The 17,902-nt window shown below is 43.0% G+C and overlaps 1 pseudogene; it reads right to left on the bottom strand.

The window, feature by feature from the left end:
* Positions 1-423: 423 nt before the first annotated feature.
* Positions 424-15,389, bottom strand: LOC123481667 (annotated as a pseudogene).
* Positions 15,390-17,902: the final 2,513 nt, after the last annotated feature.

Here is a 17,902-nt window from a genome sequence, read left to right as displayed (position 1 = left end):
AGCAGGCCAAGCAACACTTGAGTGGTTTAAGGGGAAACATTGAAATGTCTTGGAATGGCCTAGTCAAAGCCCAGATCTCAATCTAATTGAGAATCTGTGGTATGACTTAAAGATTGCTGTACACCAGCAGAACCCGTCCAACTTGATGGATAGAGCAGTTTTTCCTTGAAGAATGGGCAAAAATCCCAGTGGCTAGATGTGCCAAGCTTATAGAGACATACTCCAACAGACTTGCAGCTGTAATGGGGGGTGAATAGTTATGCACGCTCAAGTTCTGTTTTTTTGTCTTATTTCACACCCAAAAAAGTTTTTTGCATCTTCAAAATGGTAGACATGTTGTGTAAATCAAATGATACAAACCCCCAAAAAAATCAATTTTAATTCCAGGTTGTTAGGCAGCAAAATAGGAAAAATGCCGGGGGGGTGAATACTTTCGCAAGCCACAGTACTGTAGAGACAGCCCTTCTGTTGGACAGCTCCTCTAGGTTCACCATGAGGGCAGATTCTTCCTCTTCAAGTCACTGGTCCTAATCTGTCAGTGTGTGAATCCAATCGGGCAAATACAAATGGCACCTAAACGAGGTGTCCATGACAACAACAGTGTAACCATGAAAACAGTGCAACCATAATTCTTTGAAGCCGATTCATCACCGCTTTCCATAGTGGTTTGTGATTATTATTATTTTTTAAAGTGAGAGTATGTCGTTTTCAGCAGGAATTATAAAAATAATTTTTCTGAAACTTCAACAGGTTTTTGGTGTGGATTTCACTCTAGCTTTATGTATAAGGTGATTGGTTAAACTCAAACATTTTGACAGGTCTGATATTGAGATCTAGAAGCTGAAATAGTACAAGCCTCCAATCAAAGCGTACCGTAGTAAAACTGAGGAAGCTCCTCTTTAGACATAAGTGACCTTTGGCCTTTATGCAGAGAACACTTCAGTGGTAGAAACATTGACTTTCTATAGAAGGCAACCACTTCAGAGAACCTATTGTTTTGAGAATTATTTCACTTTTAGATTGACACGAAACGAACTAATATATATACTCAGTTTGACAAAACATCAAATGAAGAGACACACAGAGGGGACATAGCCTGGCTGAAACAGTAGAGCTCTCCATCTCTCCTTGTTTCTGCTCTCTTTCTGTTCTCTCTCTCATGTAGACATTCATCTTTGTGGTTTCAGTGATAGGACTGGTATGGTACTATGCTAGCACTCTCCGGCCATGCACGTACAGGTAGACACAAATATACCGAGTCCTCTGTAGACACGCTCACATACAGACATCTCCAAAGGGAACTAACTTTTAAGGTAGTGTTCTTTACAGGTTACTCTCTCCATCATCCCCCTCTCTCTGTCCATTGGGGGGGGTTTATGGTTACGGCCTTGTCAATCACAGTCCTCACTCCACCTCTTCAGCTCTGCCCCACTGGCTTCTGAGAGTTGCTCTGAGGCACCTGATAGGCTAAATCCTCAGTGGCGTGGCCTGTCCTGTACTCTTGGGCGTGTCGTACATTGACTTCCCCGATTGCCCGCTGTCTGTTCGTGCGAGAAGGGAGGCGGGGCCACGGCCCAAGAAGCTGGAGACTGTGGTTGGCTGGTTCAGTGCGGAGCTCCCTGATAGGTGGCTTGCAATGTCAATCATGATGGGCGTGGCGTACTCGACGCCGGAGGCGGGCAGGGGTTCAGCGTAGGCGTGGTAGATGTCTGTTGCCATGGGAGCATCGTACAGGTCAGGGTCCATGTAGCCAGGGTCATAGCCTTCCTCTGGCTTGAAGGTTGACCTCTGACCTAGTGATGTCACCACACCGCTGACCAGGGGCTGTGCATACTCTAATGGAAGAGATGAAGAGGGTGTGTTCCACATACAAACACTCAGTTCACACTGTGTGTGTCTGTGTATCCGTGTACATCGTGTGTGTGTGGCCGTATCCGAATACCCATACTTGCGATCTAAATAGTAGGCATTTTAAGTATGCAAAAATAGAAAGGTTTATAGTATGTGAAATTTCGAGGACGCTTTAAATGCCAGGATGTTATACTCATTTTGGCCTTTCTTCTAGTAGAATTCGCTGCACACTTTTGAGGAAGAGAATAGTCTTCTCAGACTCACGTGTGTTTGACAATCAGCTGAGGAGATAAGGGGATGTGCTGTACCCAAGTCAACGAAAAGCAGGAATCAACACAATTGCGCATTAGATTACACATTCTCAGGAGACTTGTATGTTTATTTGTTGTTTACTGCGTTAGTTTTTACTAAACAGAACTTTCTAAATAGTATATAGTACAATTATTATACAGTATTTATTTTTAGTAAGTAGTAGGCATGACAAATTTGGGACCGCCTGTGTGTGTGTGTACCTGCAGGTTCAGTCTGTAGTCTGGGGGTGTTCCCTCTCACTCTGAGCCGGCCCACCTCACTGCTGCTGTAGCGGACTGACTCCTCCCCCTCCGCTATCTTGGACGGCAGGAACTGCTTCATACTCTTCCACCAGTCTGGACAGAGACACACACAATAAACATCTAAACACACACACACACACACACACACACACACACACACACACACAGAGTGTTGTGTTTACCTGTACGGTCCCAGTGAGACAGGTCATAAGCTCCCTCTGAACTCTTCTTCCTGAGGAGAGAAGGAAATGTAACATGCTGACCACGCCGCGAGCGTTGCAAAATAAATGTACACATACATGTTACTCAATCATTGCATCCAAACTGCTCGCGCGCGTCAACGAGCATCTGCGTAGCCAGGCGCTAGACTAGAACATGGTTCTATTTGTGACGCTCGACGCGCTGCAAGTCCCGCCTCTCCCATCTCCTCATTGGTTTTTAGGAGCATATACCCACATGGGTGATTGAAAGATGAACTGAAGTCCACACTCCAGTCCAGTTGGTGGTAGTAATGCACCTTAAAGTTGGTTGCCAACCACAATATAAAGTCCACAGAAGAAGACTGAAGGAGGAGAGATTACTAGAAACTAACTAGGTTTCCTCTTTTGTGGATTAATTGTCGGAGTGGAGAACACACGGTTTTGTGACTCAATGGGTCAACATTCTACAAAGATCCAGAAAAAAAGGACCTTGTGCATTTCAGGTAAAATAACAACCCAATGTTTATATCCCAGGACAAATTAGCTAGCTAAATGTCCATGAATGTTTCATGTTTTTGACCTGTCCCCAAATTAATATACAGTGGGGAAAAAAGTATTTAGTCAGCCACCAATTGTGCAAGTTCTCCCACTTAAAAAAGATGAGAGAGGCCTGTAATTTTCATCATAGATACACGTCAACTATGACAGACAAAATGAGAAAAAAAATCCAGAAAATCACATTGTAGGATTTTTAATGAATTTATTTGCAAATTATGGTGGAAAATAAGTATTTGGTCAATAACAAAAGTTTCTCAATGCTTTGTTATATACCCTTTGTTGGCAATGACACAGGTCAAACGTTTTCTGTAAGTCTTCACAAGGTTTTCACACACTGTTGCTGGTATTTTGGCCCATTCCTCCATGCAGATCTCCTCTAGAGCAGTGATGTTTTGGGGCTGTCGCTGGGCAACACAGACTTTCAACTCCCTCCAAAGATTTTCTATGGGGTTGAGATCTGGAGACTGGCTAGGTCACTCCAGGACCTTGAAATGCTTCTTACGAAGCCACTCCTTCAAGGTTGCCGGCGGTGTGTTTGGGATCATTGTCATGCTGAAAGACCCAGCCACGTTTCATCTTCAATGCCATTGCTGATGGAAGGAGGTTTTCACTCAAAATCTCACGATACATGGCCCCATTCATTCTTTCCTTTACCGGATCAGTCGTCCTGGTCCCTTTGCAGAAAAACAGCCCCAAAGCATGATGTTTCCACCCCCATGCTTCACAGTAGGTATAGTGTTCTTTGGATGCAACTCAGCATTCTTTGTCCTCCAAACACGATGAGTTGAGTTTTTACCAAAAAGTTCTATTTTCGTTTCATCTGACCATATGACATTCTCCCAATCCTCTTCTGGATCATCCAAATGCACTCTAGCAAACTTCAGACGGGCCTGGACATGTACTGGCTTAAGCAGGGGGACACGTCTGGCACTGCAGGATTTGAGTCCCTGGCGGCGTAGTGGGTTACTGATGGTAGGCTTTGTTACTTTGGTCCCAGCTCTCTGCAGGTCATTCACTAGGTCCCCCCATGTGGTTCTGGGATTTTTTGCTCACCGTTCTTGTGATCATTTTGACCCACGGGGTGAGATCTTGCGTGGAGCCCCCAGATCGAGGGGAGCTTATCAGTGGTCTTGTATGTCTTCCATTTCCTAATAATTGCTCCCACAGTTGATTTCTTCAAACCAAGCTGCTTACCTATTGCAGATTCAGTCTTCCCAGCCTGGTGCAGGTCTACAATTTTGTTTCTGGTGTCCTTTGACAGCTCTTTGGTCTTGGCCATAGTGGAGTTTGGAGTGTGACTGTTTGAGGTTGTGGACAGGTGTCTTTTATACTGATAACAAGTTCAAACAGATGCCATTAATACAGGTAACAGTGGAGGACAGAGGAGCCTCTTAAAGAAGAAGTTACAGGTCTGTGAGAGCCAGAAATCTTGCTTGTTTGTAGGTGACCAAATACTTATTTTCCACCATAATTTGCAAATAAATTCATAAAAAATCCTACAATGTGATTTTCTGGATTTTTTTTCCTCAAATTGTCTGTCATAGTTGACGTGTACCTATGATGAAAATTACAGGCCTCTCTCATCTTTTTAAGTGGGAGAACATGCACAATTGGTGGCTGACTAAATACTTTTTTTCCCCACTGTAGTTGGTTCAGAGTTCGTTTTGATACTTCAACCTGCGTGTCCTGATCGCGTCTGGTGTGATTGGACAAAATCAACATGAGCACAATGGCGCACGCACGTGCCCGGTCTGTCAACATGTAAGTGTCATAGTTTGTTGGGAGCTACTGAGTGGATGTCTATTTAGTTGTTACTAGTTATAGTTCATCCTCACCTGTTCTTCCAGTGCCAGGCACAGACAATGGTCAAGATGAGGGCGGTCAGAATCATGACCAACACTGGCACCAACACTGTTAGCCAACGCCACGTCTCACGACCACAACACAACCAGTGTGAACCAACCACAATCAACAACACATCAACTAGACACTAACTCTTTTCCCTCTCTCCTCTTGCTCACCGTTGCTGGTGCGTGGAGGCATGGTGGTGTTTCTGATGTCGGGGGTGTGGGTGGTCCGGCCGTACATTGGGGGGGTGTCCGTGGCCACTGGGGGAGGCCGAGGGGGGTGGTATATCCGGGGCCTCGCTGTCCAATGGGAAAAGAGACAGAACGGTTAGGATCACTCTACTCCAATAGAGTAGACTAGTCTTTATTATGTATTTTGCAGCACGTAGTAAAACACAATGAACACATGATAATAAATATACACCAAATACAAATAGAAAACTAACAGTATACACAGCAATATGTACACAGCTTGTTGAGGAAGATGATAGCAGCTGGGATGAAGGACAGTTTACACCTGTTAGTTTTAAACTTAGGGAGCCTTTATCTACGCTCTGAGGGAAGCATCGTAAATTCATCGAACAGGGGATGCTGGGAGTCCTTCAAAATGGATGGCTCCTTGCGTATTACTAGTGTCTGACACAGGTGAGAAATGTCAGTTAAGTTCATACCAATGATCCTGCTACTTAGTTTAACAATGTTACCCAGCCTGTTCTTACGCTTTAAGTTTATATTGCCAAAACAGCAGATCATATTGAATGTTAAAATGGATTCAATATACGATCTGTAAAAGATGGTCATCAGCATCCTATCCACCCTGAAACTGCTGTGTTTCCTCAGGAAGAACAGGCGCTGATTTCCCCTTTGCACAGATAGCATCCACATTGGCCTCAATAGGATCCCTCAATACCAATAGCTACGTTGCCATCCAATGGCGAAGGTGCATAAAAATGTCGGAATTCAGATATGACGTCATTGTTTTAGCACTATCCAGAGTTTTTAAACTACAGCGCACGACATGGTTCAATGCACCTATAAATCAGCACAATCACATTTTGGCGATCACAATTGCAGGCGTCTTAGAGCTAAAATTGGGATGTATACTGTACTGATGACGATTTTTAAAAAACAGTAACGGAGAGCAATATTCTAAAATCCGCATAAAGAAAATAGGCGCATTTTCAAATCGAATTTTATTTGTCACAGATTTTATTTATTTAGCAGATGTTATAGCGGGTGTAGCGAAATGCTTGTGCTTCTAGCTCCGACAGTGCAGTAATATCTAACAATTTCACTACATATACCCAATACACACAAAAAAGTAAGGAATGGGATTTAAGAATATATACATATATGGACAAGCAATGACAGAGCGGCATGGACTAAGATACAGTAGAATATTATAGAATAGAATGCAGTATATACATATGAGATGAGTAGCGCAAGATATGTAAACATTATTAAAGTGACTAGTGTTCCATTCCTTAAAGTGGCCAGTGATTTCAATAGGCAGCCTTTTCCCACCAGTGGTGTGTTTCCTCCAAACTGACTTGTTGCAGATAAAGATCAGTGTGTGATGATGTAGTGCACACACTTAAGTTTTCATGTACCGAATAAAAATGTAAAGTTCAATGTGTTTCCATCGCATTTTCAACTCTAGCAATAGTTTTTTCACAAAAGCTGTTGCGTTAAATAACCTACATGTGCCTACTCTGGTCTTGGTACATGCCCTCTAGCCAACAGCTCGTAGATACAGTGTGGGTAGGCTGTGAGGGTAGGCTAGTCTACATGATGCGAGTACTATGGATAAGAGCCAGAATATTCGTATTTGTCAAACAGCAGTCAAGCAGAGGGCTGTGGCGGTCACAACATTTCGTCAGCCGGTGATTGTCAACCAAATAACTGTCGGTCTCACGGTAATTGACCATTAATTAACATAAACACATTCAGCATCCCCTGGCTTCCACACACAGCCTACAAGCCATTTTAAAAAGTATAATAAATCCATTTAATATAGCCTACACCTTCAGTATAAATCCATTATTTATTTTAGACAGGTCTAAAGAAGCATGATATGAAGAAAATGTAGTCTATTTCAGAAGAACAGAATAGCATACTCTGAGTTGTCCTTATGTTAGGTCCTGATGTGACTATGCCAAATGGCTGTGGGCTACACTTGTTCATTTAGCAGACAAGATTTGCTTATTTTTACATTTTACATTTTAGTCATTTAGCAGACGCTCTTATCCAGAGCGACTTAGTGAGTGCATACTTGTTTTTTATTTATTTTATTTTTTTATACTTGTAATTCCGTGACATTATTTTATATTATTGTATAGTATGAAGTATACAATTGAACAAAGAATAAAATATAAATATCTTCTCCAAACGATTTGAGGGAGTGTGCACATGTTGCTATTCTGTGTTGAGCGGTTAACAAAGAAATAGGTACTCCTACAGTTGATGTCAGAAGTTTACATACACCTTAGCCAAATACATTTAAACTCAGTTTTTCACAATTCCTGATATTTAATCCTAGGAAAATTTCCCTGTCTTAGGTCAGTTAGGATCACCACTTTATTTTAAGAATGTGAAATGTCAGAATAATAGTAGAGAGAATGATTTATTTCAGCTTTTATTTCTTTCATCACATTCCCAGTGGGTCAGAAGTTTACATACACTCAATTAGTATTTGGTAGCATTGCCTTTAAATTGTTTAACTTGGGTCAAACGTTTCAGGTAGCCTTCCACAAGCTTCCCACAATAAGTTGGGTGAATTTTTGGCCCATTCCTCCTGACAGAGCTGGTGTACAGTGGGGAAAAAAGTATTTAGTCAGCCACCAATTGTGCAAGTTCTCCCACTTAAAAAAGATCGAGAGAGGCCTGTAATTTTTCGGATCATAGGTACACGTCAACTATGACAAACAAAATGAGAAAAAAATTCCTGAAAATCACATTGTAGGATCTTTTAATGAATTTATTTGCAAATTATGGTGGAAAATAAGTATTTGGTCAATAACAAAAGTTTCTCAATACCCTTTGTTGGCAATGACACAGGTCAAACGTTTTCTTGTAAGTCTTCACAAGGGTTTTCACACACTGTTGCTGGTATTTTGGCCCATTCCTCCATGCAGATCTCCTCTAGAGCAGTGATGTTTTGGGGCTGTCCTGAGCCACACAGACTTTCAACTCCCTCCAAAGATTTTCTATGGGGTTGAGATCTGGAGACTGGCTAGGCCACTCCAGGACCTTGAAATGCTTCTTACGAAGCCACTCCTTCGTTGCCCGGGCGGTGTGTTTGGGATCATTGTCATGCTGAAAGACCCAGCCATGTTTCATCTTCAATGCCCTTGCTGATGGAAGGAGGTTTTCACTCAAAATCTCACGATACATGGCCGCATTCATTATTTCCTTTACACGGATCAGTCGTCCTGGTCCCTTTGCAGAAAAACAGCCCCAAAGCATGATGTTTCCACCCCCATGCTTCACAGTAGGTATGGTGTTCTTTGGATGCAACTCAGCATTCTTTGTCCTCCAAACACGACGAGTTGAGTTTTTACCAAAAAGTTTCAATTTTGGTTTCATCTGACCATATGACATTCTCCCAATCCTCTTCTGGATCATCCAAATGCACTCTAGCAAACTTCAGATGGGCCTGGACATGTACTGGCTTAAGCAGGGGGACACGTCTGGCACTGCACGATTTGAGTCCCTGGCGGCGTAGTGTGTTACTGATGGTAGGCTTTGTTACTTTGGTCCCAGCTCTCTGCAGGTCATTCACTAGGTCCCCCCGTGTGGTTCTGGGATTTTTGCTCACCGTTCTTGTGATCATTTTGACCCCACGGGGTGAGATCTTGCGTGGAGCCCCAGATCGAGGGAGATTATCAGTGGTCTTGTATGTCTTCCATTTCCTAATGATTGCTCCCACAGTTGATTTCTTCAAACCAAGCTGCTTACTGTTGATAACGGGATATGGAGAAGGGAGAGTCGGTCAAAGATGGATTCAGACTAGGTGGTAAATTGTATGACAAGCGGCAGTTTATTCAGAGTAAAGATATCTGGTACAAGCGTGCACGGACTCGTTCTTTCAGCTCATATGGAACTTGCAGACGGAGCCCCGAAAACACAGTGCACATATGTTTTATACAGTTAGTAAAGTAGGTTGAGTCTGGCAGATCTGGTCTTCTGGTTGGTCCATGCTGTTCGGCGTCGTCCTCTGTGATTGGGTCTAGGAGATCTACGCGCTGTAGCTCAGGCCCTTTGCTCCGAATGTTCAGCAAGTAGGGAGATTTGGTGTGTGCGTTTAGTTATCTTGTCTTGTGTAAGTCTATGTGTGTCAGTGCATCTGTGGCAAGAGTCACGAGATGTTGTTGTCTATAATCAGCAATGACCCTAACACCCTGTGGTCAGGCGTTACCTGTTTTATCAATGTCTATGCAAGGTTGGTGTCAGCATTCTGTCTCTGAGTGTGTGTGTGTGTTCAGCATCATGTGCCTCTTGTGCAATGCAGAACATGTTTTCTGCAATATATGTACCTTCGAGTTCTTGACAAAACTTGTCTTGAAAAAGGAATTAGTTATAGCAATGTAATAGCAATAAGCTATTTATAAAAATAGCATTTATTACATTACCTATTGCAGATTCAGTCTTCCCAGCCTGGTGCAGGTCTACAATTTTGTTTCTGGTGTCCTTTGACAGCTCTTTGGTCTTGGCCATAGTGGAGTTTGGAGTGTGACTGTTTGAGGTTGTGGACAGGTGTCGTTTATACTGATAACAAGTTCAAACAGGTGCCATTAATACAGGTAACGAGTGGAGGACAGAGGAGCCTCTTAAAGAAGAAGTTACAGGTCTGTGAGAGCCAGAAATCTTGCTTGTTTTTAGGTGACCAAATACTTATTTTCCACCATAATTTGCAAATAAATTCATTAAAAATCCTACAATGTGATTTTCTGGATTTTTTCTCTCTCAATTTCTCTGTCATAGTTGACGTGTACCTATGATGAAAATTACAGGCCTCTCTCATCTTTTTAAGTGGGAGAACTTGCACAATTGGTGGCTGACTAAATACTTTTTTTACCCACTGTAGGCCTATGGGCTAGGCTACATGAGGTGTGCCACTATGATTCGAAAAAGTCACATTGTTTCTTATGCTGGGCATCATTCACAAGTGATAATATATAATAAGTGATAGGCTAAAATTGTCCCCCATCAGACTATTCTTGATATAATGTTGTCTTTACATGTACTAAATAATATATGTGTGACATTTGTTTTGATTTAGAATGGACCATTATCATGCACCTATATCGAAACAGGGGCAGCGGGTAAAAATACATGTCATCTATGCACTTAAAATAGCGAATGGAGACGCTTTTCCCCGTGGTTTATTTTCATGCCAGCCAGGTAGGCTATACTCCTGTTGTAAGAGAAGCAGTGTGCTTAATATTAGGAAAGTTGAGAAGTAAATATAGTAGGCCTAGCCTATAGAAAGCTGATGGGGATCCTCCTCTTTTTAATAGAGGCTATCACTCTGTTTTTCTCACGCAATTGCATAGCTTATAGAAATGTTGCGCAACATGAGCTCAGGAAGTGTTTGATTAGATTTTCGAAAACATTTGCATTGATGTCAGAGTGATTAGAGGGACAATAGAGTGCTGAGTGCCAGGCAGTTAGCAAGTTTGGTAGGCTACTAATGACCAGCAGCAGCATCAGAGCTTGGAGAAGCCTAATTACCGTGACTAAACGGTCATGTGGGAATTTGACTGCCTTCATGACTCGTGACCGCCAGTGTGGCGGTAATAAGGTCACTGCTACAGCCCTAGTCAAGCATCGATCATCATGTCACCAGAATAAGACACTCGATATTTATTGGAAAGGAGCATCAAGATCAAGCATGCACTTTCACCACCCTGTAGGTTCATAAGTGAGTCGTAGTGGGCGGACCACACACCATATCAATGCGTGACTCCAAGTTTATTTCGATATGATGGTTATTATATCAATATTTGTGCATAAAGGCATTTCCACCACCATTTCTCACATAATTCATTTTACAGACACAAAAAGATCCCACCATGTCGAACGAACAAATTAACTGTCGGCATTTATAAAGTGTACCGAAACTTCCGGCTCCTATCACAGCTGTCGTGAATTTTTTTCATAAGGTATGACTTTACTCGCATAAAAACTGTATGGAAACGTGGTTAGTGACACACAATGATAAAATAATTGAAATTCACTGATTGGCTACAAAGTCAAAACATCTGCATCTGATTGGCTGGTTTGGTTACCTTGATGGAACTGGCATCCGAGCAGCTCAAACTTGAGGGCAATTCGCTGGTGCCACTGGGTGGGGCTTATCCTCACATACCGCGCCTCGATTGGTGGGATGAAGTTATTGCGCACCTCCTGGTGATAATTGGTGTTCCCTTGAAAAATCTATCAGGAAACACAAACAGAGACAGTCTTCTGTAGCAATAGCTAATGGGGATCTTAATAAAATAATAATAATACACTGAAGCTATGTTTCCAAATTATTTCTCATGTTATCTTGCTTGTGCCTACTGCCAACAGGCCTACTGTATTGTTAATTGTATGTATGGTGTATAACAAATGTTTGATTGCTGCCTTCTTGGGACAGGTCTCTCTTGTAAAATAGATGTTCAATCTCAATGGCATCACTAGTATAAGTAAGGGTAAAAAGCCCTGATTACAGAGCCTGACTAACACGGACTCAATCAATCTCCATCCATCTGACTGAGTCTGACTGACCACAGCACTTAACAACCACAGTCAGCTCTCATGTTTCCTGCCATAAACAACCACAATCAATCACTGTTGCCATAGAAACAAATGACTCCACCTTGCACTCCCCTCCTCTAGTCTAAAGAGGCTTTCTCTCTCCTTAAAAAGGTAATGAACAGTCAAATCAATTTCAATCGTTTTTCATGAAATTGGATATTTGAAGGAAACCAGATCAATGTATGATGACCTAAGTATGAAAAATGACTTGCTTCTACATTGATAAAGTTTAATCATAAAGTTACTGGTCCCCTCCCCCATGTCAAACACTTGGATTCATTATTAAGGGGACGAGGTGACATCACCTTAACTCTAATTTTAATCCACCAATGTTAACATGATATTCTCTAACCTAATTTAAATAAGTACAGCCTTGTAATCACGTCGGAGAAGGCGTTTGCAAAGGGGCGTGATTTATATAGCTAGAAAGATACTCTACTGGTGCCTAAATGTAACTGTAGGGTGTCAGCAAATATAATTAAAAGCTTACCCTATTCATCTATGGCAAGATACTTATATGTTTCCCCCTTTCATCTGTGTCTGGTGTTAGCTAGTTACTGGCTAGCTAGGGCTTCAGCCAGCATGGAACCAAAGGGGGGTAAGGGTCTTTCAAAACTCCCACGCATTTGTCAAGTCAACACATCCGTCAGTGCTGCTGTGAACCGCATCACAAGAGACATGCCAAATGGGACATGTATAAAATAAAAATTATATCATTGATGCAATTTCAATGTTGTTCCAGTTGCTTTGTGTATCACCAAATTAGCTTGAGATGATTTTACTGCAACACTGCTCACTGCATCCAAGTTGCTTGACATAGGCGTTGCAAAGATCTGTCAGTCAAGGTAAGCTCATGAATATAAGCTCCCGCCCACTCTGCCTGTCTTTTTCAAACTTCCTGGTAGTTAGCCATGAGAGAAAAAGTAGTTTTCAGAATGACTGTTCAGGACCTTTAAGGTTATTGATGAGAGGCATCACCTTGTCCTGAGTAGCATCTGCCTCCGATAGACGTTCCAGTGCTGTCCGTCATTGCTGTAGAGGACCCGATAGGCTGACACGTAGAACTGGTACTCCAGGAGGGAGGAGCCTGTAGTGGTGATGCCTGTGATCCTCTGCTCCTTCTTCAGGTCTACCTGTATCCACTGCTGCTGGTTGCTGTGAGCCGACGCCCAGGAAGCCTCGCCCCATTTAGGCGGGCCCCAGACGGGCTCCACTCGCTGGGTTGGCCAATCACGTCACTCCATTCCCACACCGAGGAAGCAAACAGCTGGGAGTCCCTAACAACGCCCGACTCTAGACCTAGTGTCCCATAGCAACCTGAGAGAGAGAGAAACTGTGAGTCTGTATTGAAGTGGGAGGACACATGGCTGTTTTAGGAGATTGTAGAAGTGATTGTGGTGGCAGGTGTAGTTGAAAAGTTTACAGAAGCATGTGTGGCTGTGGTGGTATCATGGTCTGTTTTTTGTATTGTAGCTTATTGAACTCACCACTGGTCTTGAAAGTGAAGAGGCTGTTGGACAAGGGACCACTTGAGAGAGCGGGAGAGAGAGATAGACATAATGATGGGGAGAGATGGAAAGGGAAGAGAAAGCAGATGTATTCTCCCAGACAGACAGGTGTACTTACACCAGTGGAGGAGACGTTGTTAGCCAGCGAGCCATCATAGTGAGGGATGCCCTTACTGTTGACCACACTGATCTGACCGCCCACAGAGTTAGACACCACACCTGCATGTATGGCTGCTAGACACACTGGAGACGACTGAGGAGCGAGAGAATGAGATATTGATTATGATCCATTCATGACTGTTTAGAAAATGTACACGTTTAGATGTATGGCCATCTTCATAAAATGACTGCTATGTCAATTGAATCCCTGCTGTTGCAGAGAGGGGGTTAGAACAGAGAGAGCGAGAGAGAATAGAAAGAGAGAGAGATGATGAGAGGGTAGATAAGAGAGTGACAGAGGTAGAGAGAAAGGAGAGAGAAGGATGCAGAGATAGAGGAAGGGAGCAGTGAGTCGGTGGTTGTGATTATTCCAGTGTCAGCTGAGAGGCCCAGTGAGGGACAGTAATGGGTTGTATAAGATTTTACAGTGAGATAGATCACAGAGGACAGCTCTCAGCCCCACAGATAACAGGAAATAAGTCAGCATGATGATGTTGTCACTTCCTGGCAGGGGGAACACTGAGTAGCATGAAGAAAAGAACGCTGATCCAAGGTCTGTTTCCAAGCCTTTAGAAATGCATCCTTCCAGAGATATCGATCTATACTTCCTTCCTTAATTCCTTCCCTCCTGTCAATTAAAAGTTTGGATTGTTGAAACATTTCTCACTCATTCCTTATTTCCCTTTAGTATTCCTAGCTTTCGTAACTGACCCAGTAATTTACTGACATCATAAAATGGATCCATCCATGCATATATTAGCAAAACACACACACCAGTGAACACACATTTAGTGAGACCAGTTCCCAGCAGTGGCAGCTAGCTGGTTGAGTGAATGGGAAGTCGGATGGTTTTACACACACACACACACACACACACACACACACACACACACCCACGATAAAGACATACACACACACAAACAGACTTTTAACCACATAGTCAAGGCACCCACAAGTACTGAACACTTGCCTCTCAGCTCCTAAAACATCCCAGTAACACACACCACATCGACAGCACCCCACCAAACCACTAACACAAACACACTGCACTGCTCCAAACCCAGCCACTCGGAGCACAGACCACTTACACACACACAATGCATGCACACAACAAACTCTCTCTCTCATTACAACACATCACACACCAATCCAAAGGGATGGTAGAACAGGTAGAACTAGAAGGGACAAATTCAGACTGACAAAGTTGACAGACTGAGAAAGTGTGACAGAGTAAAGGAGAAGAGCATTGATAGAGGGAATGGGTGAGGTGCACTGACCCCCCTGTGACTTGAGGTGTGGTCTAGAGGTCTTCACGGGTCCAAAAAGTTGGACTCGTTCTGAAATGAAACCGTGGCTTTCCTACCCGACCCGATATGCATAAATACATTTTCTAAAAACAGAGACCCGTTCCAAATGGACCCGAGGACAGTCAGACCCGTTCCGAAAAGGACCGTGGAAAACAGACCCAAACAGACCCGTGCTGGTTCGGATCCAGAGACCCGTTCAGATCCGTGGGGCGTGAAAAAGAGAGAGCGAGAGAAAGAAACCTCCAACTGGGTGCTCCAGCGCCATCAACAAACATGCGATATTGGCCATGCGTATTATCCACAGTTACTTGTCCTTAAAAACTGCCAATAACAAATTACAAAAAAAGCTGATTTGTTGTGTTTCGATGTGGCATATTCAACACTTTATAGTCTATTGTTTTATTGGTTTTTACCTTCCTAAAACAATAATTGTCTACAATACGGTTCAGCTGTCGGAGATTTGAGGGCTAAATGCATCAGGGCATTGCATGCATATAGGCACAGACCTAGGGCTTCCACTGTGTGATATTCATATTTAAAAAATACATATTAAAGGAGACAAGCTTGGGCCTAGAGAGACCGAGAGAAAGATGGAGATCGCCATGTTCCCGACATCGACATGGATTTCTTTAAACTTGTCAGATAGGCTACTACTGCTACAGATATAGGCGTTTACAGAAGAAGGCTAATTCGTTAATTTTAGATCAGAATATATTTTATAAAGATAAGCATTATATTGTTAGATTAAAGGAGTAACTCTGGTAGGCCTAAAACATTCTTCCTCACCTCAAGTTCAACTCTCGGAGTCAGTAAAGTCTTTGTCGTCATTCAATGAGAGATTACTTGTTTTCATGCAATTTTTTTTCATTGAGAAAAAACATCTTAGTTAGATGTAAAATACAGCGACTAAGATCTCCTCTGCAAAAACTTCAAAAGTAATGACAGATTTCTTGAGTTATCTTAGATTAATTATATTTGGAGGAAGTGTATACTGACTACAGCGTCTCAAAATGGACAAACAGTCCTATTGCCGCATTTTTCTTGTTTTTCAAAGGAAGGTATTTTAAGGGAGTATGCGAGGACACTCATTCGGTTCACCTAGCCACAGCCGAACTGAAGCATGCGGACGCCTTTAATCCTCCACCCCCTCCCTCTCTACAGACGACTTTGTCACTTTGAAAAGAAGGTTGACGACATCCGCTCCTCTGACGACATTCACTCAGCCTATTGAGTCCACTGGTCCCACTCACCAGAACTACCCCTACGCCTTGACCTCTTCCTCCCCTCTCTCTCCAGATGAAATCCTGCGACTAGTGAGGTCTAGCCGCCCCTACAACCTGCCCGATCAAGCCCATCCCCCTCCTCCCTTCTCCAGACCGTCTCCCATTCCTCACTTCCCTCATCAACTCATCCCCTGACCACTGGCTGCGTCCCCGTCTTCAAAATGGCCCAGTCGCTCCCCTCCTCAAAGAAACCAACACCCGACCCCTCTGATGTCAAACACTACAGACCGGTATCCCTTCTTTCTTTTATTCCAAAACACTTGAGCATGCGGTCTCAGACCAACTCTCTGGTTATCTCTCTCCAGAGTGCAAAGAACCTTGGCGTGATCCTGGACAACACCCTGTCGTTCTCGACAAACATCAAAGCATTGACTCGCTCCTGCAGGTTCATGCTCTACATCATCCGTAGAGTATTGACCCCCTACAGGATGCGGCGCGAGTCTTAATCCAGGCGCTTGTCATCTCCCATCTGGACTACTGCAACTCGCTGTTGGCTGGGCTCCCCACTTGTGAATCCTAAACCAACTACTTTATTGAGGAAAAGTGTAATAATAATAATAATATGCCATTTAGCAGACGCTTTTATCCAGAACGACTTACAGTCATAGTGTACTTACTATGCCTGTGATATGTGGTTGTCCCACCTAGCTATCTTAAGATGAATGCACTAACTGTAAAAGTCGCTCTGGATAAGAGCGTCTGATAAATGGCTAACATTTAAAAATGTAATGGTTTGAGTGTGAGTATCATAGTACGCCTATCGAGTAATTATATTATATTGTGGCAAACAACATTACAGCTGGAACTTAATTTGGCCAACGAAAATGGCTCAACAGAATGAAATCTTAAAAAAGGTTTTAAAACAGGCTAGGAGCTACAATGGGGAAAAAAGGTATTTAGTCAGCCACCAATTGTACAAGTTCTCCCACTTAAAAAGATGAGAGAGGCCTGTAATTTTCATCATAGGTGCACGTCAACTATGACAGACAAATTGTGGGAAAAAAATCCAGAAAATCACATTGTAGGATTTTTTAATGAATTTATTTGCAAATTATGGTGGAAAATAAGTATTTGGTCACCTACAAACAAGCAAGATTTCTGTCTCTCACAGACCTGTAACTTCTTCTTTAAGAGGCTCCTCTGTCCTCCACTCGTTACCTGTATTAATGGCACCTGTTTGAACTTGTTATCAGTATAAACGACACCTGTCCACAACCTCAAACAGTCACACTCCAAACTCCACTATGGCCAAGACCAAAGAGCTGTCAAGGACACAAGAAACAAAATTGTAGACCTGCACCAGGCTGGGAAGACTGAATCTGCAATAGGTAAGCAGCTTGGTTTGAAGAAATCAACTGTGGGAGCAATTATTAGGAAATGGAAGACATACAAGACCACTGATAATCTCCCTCGATCTGGGGCTCCACGCAAGATCTCACCCCGTGGGGATCAAAATGATCACAAGAACGGTGAGCAAAAATCCCAGAACCACACGGGGGGGACCTAGTGAATGACCTGCAGAGAGCTGGGACCAAAGTAACAAAGCCTACCATCAGTAACACACTACGCCGCCAGGGACTCAAATCCTGCAGTGCCAGACGTGTCCCCCTGCTTAAGCCAGTACATGTCCAGGCCCGTCTGAAGTTTGCTAGAGTGCATTTGGATGATCCAGAAGAGGATTGGGAGAATGTCATATGGTCAGATAAAACCAAAATTGAAACTTTTTGGTAAAAACTCAACTCGTTGTGTTTGGGAGGACAAAGAATGCTGAGTTGCATCCAAAGAACACCATACCTACTGTGAAGCATGGGGGTGGAAACATCATGCTTTGGGG

The sequence above is a fragment of the Coregonus clupeaformis genome, chromosome 23 (assembly GCF_020615455.1).
Source record: "Coregonus clupeaformis isolate EN_2021a chromosome 23, ASM2061545v1, whole genome shotgun sequence".
NCBI classification, from domain to species: domain Eukaryota; kingdom Metazoa; phylum Chordata; class Actinopteri; order Salmoniformes; family Salmonidae; genus Coregonus; species Coregonus clupeaformis.
This window is presented reverse-complemented; position numbering and strand designations above follow the sequence as displayed.